This window comes from Cynoglossus semilaevis, chromosome 15 (assembly GCF_000523025.1).
Source record: "Cynoglossus semilaevis isolate Cse_v1.0 chromosome 15, Cse_v1.0, whole genome shotgun sequence".
Classification (NCBI taxonomy): domain Eukaryota; kingdom Metazoa; phylum Chordata; class Actinopteri; order Pleuronectiformes; family Cynoglossidae; genus Cynoglossus; species Cynoglossus semilaevis.
In genome coordinates, this window is record NC_024321.1 from 19,108,911 (window position 1) to 19,110,745 (window position 1,835).

The following is a 1,835-nucleotide window of genomic DNA, read 5'->3' on the forward strand; positions in this document are numbered from 1 at the left end:
CAAACACAACAGAAAATGACACTGAGTTTTAATACAAAAAGTCAAAAAGGTACTGGTTGACTAGTTACTGCTAACTACCCGTGTTAAACCAAATACTTTGTTGATCCAGAGGCTCCCAGAACAGGAAGTTGAATCCATGACATCATCCTGGCCGGGAGGAGCACTTCCTCCCCCACATTCTTCACTCGAGACACACACACTCTCAACAGGAAAAGGCCTCTATCAACACAGACACACACTCAGGGGGTGGGGGGGTTTGAGGGGGGGGCAACACAACGATGTGGACACACAAAGGACCGACACGCATGCAAGGAAGTGGGCCACATCAGCAGTGGACTGCAAGGAGTGTGTGCAAACACACACACACACACACACACACACGCAGCAATAAAGCTGAAATAACAAAGTCAGCACCAAAACCTGACCCCGCGTCACACACGCCGCACCTCGAGGGGAAACGGTGACAATGGGACCCAACGGGGGCAACTGGATGGACCCTCGTTTCTAATGACAGGGAGGATCTGCCCCTCCCCCACCAACGCTGCCCCCGGCTTACGGGAAGAGGAGACAGGACACAGGTGGAAGTGGGACCGGTGAGGGCGGGGGGGCGGTCTGAGCACGAGAACCAGCTGGACGCAACTGGACAACAGTTCTGTGGAACACGGGACGGAGACGGGGAAACGCCAACCAGGAGTGACGGAGGGAGGTGGAGGGGGAGGTGGAGGTGGAGGTGGAGGGGAGAGCGGGAGGCAAAAGAACCAGGAGAGGTTGGTGCAGCCGCTGGAGGTGGAGGGCAAAGAAAACGACAGAAATGAACAGCACCACGGAGCCCTGGACAGAGATCAGCACCACGGAGCCCTGGACAGAGATCAGCACCACGGAGCCCTGGACAGAGATCAGCACCACGGAGCCCTGGACAGAGATCAGCACCACGGAGCCCTGGACAGAGATCAGCACCACGGAGCCCTGGACAGAGATCAGCACCACGGAGCCCTGGACAGAGATCAGCACCACGGAGCCCTGGACAGAGATCAGCACCACGGAGCCCTGGACAGAGATCAGCACCACGGAGCCCTGGACAGAGATCAGCACCACGGAGCCCTGGACAGAGATCAGCACCACGGAGCCCTGGACAGAGATCAGCACCACGGAGCCCTGGACAGAGATCAGCACCACGGAGCCCTGGACAGAGATCCCCACAGCAGAACACGTTACGACAGCCTCTCTCTGAAGCTCCTTCAACTGTGATTGATAAAAGTGGGCGGAGCCTGTGGTGGTCCTCGGCAGCAGCTGATTCAGATCAGCTCTGATCAGAATCTTCAGTTCAGTTCATGTTTCGGAGCTCGTTTCCATCAACCTGATCTAGAATCTATACGTCGACGTCCCAGAGTTCTTTTCTTCTCTTCGTCGTGACGTTTGTGTTCACCACAGACTGAGCTGCCGCCGGTTCCCACCGAACCAGATTTGTTCTCCTAACAATCAAATCGGTTTCTCATTAACGGACTTTATTTTTCCTCATTCCTGCAGTTTTGCTGCAGTGGCCTGTTTCTGCGTCTTAACGAGGGAGAGCTAATTAGGCAATCAGACCCATTACTCTTCCAGAGGAGTTAGAGCTAGCCCAGCTAATTAGGGCTGTAAAATCTAATCATCTCTGTGAAACAGCGGCGGCCTAACGAGCCTTTATTTAACAAACTAAATAAGTTGAAGGTTGCGGAGGTTTCTGCTGCCGGAGTTTCTTTATGAATTTGAAGGAGGCAAATTCCTGCTAATTGAGTCGGTTTCTGCCTCAACGTTGTTTGTTTGTCTCTGATTATTACAACTGCCAGGAATATATT

General features: G+C 53.6%; 1 protein-coding gene across 1 annotated transcript in view; it reads right to left on the reverse strand.

Moving 5' to 3' along the window:
* The window catches only part of ebf1a (EBF transcription factor 1a), a 48,376-nt gene that overhangs the window by 40,082 nt on the left and 6,459 nt on the right, over positions 1-1,835 (reverse strand). The window lies entirely within an intron of this gene.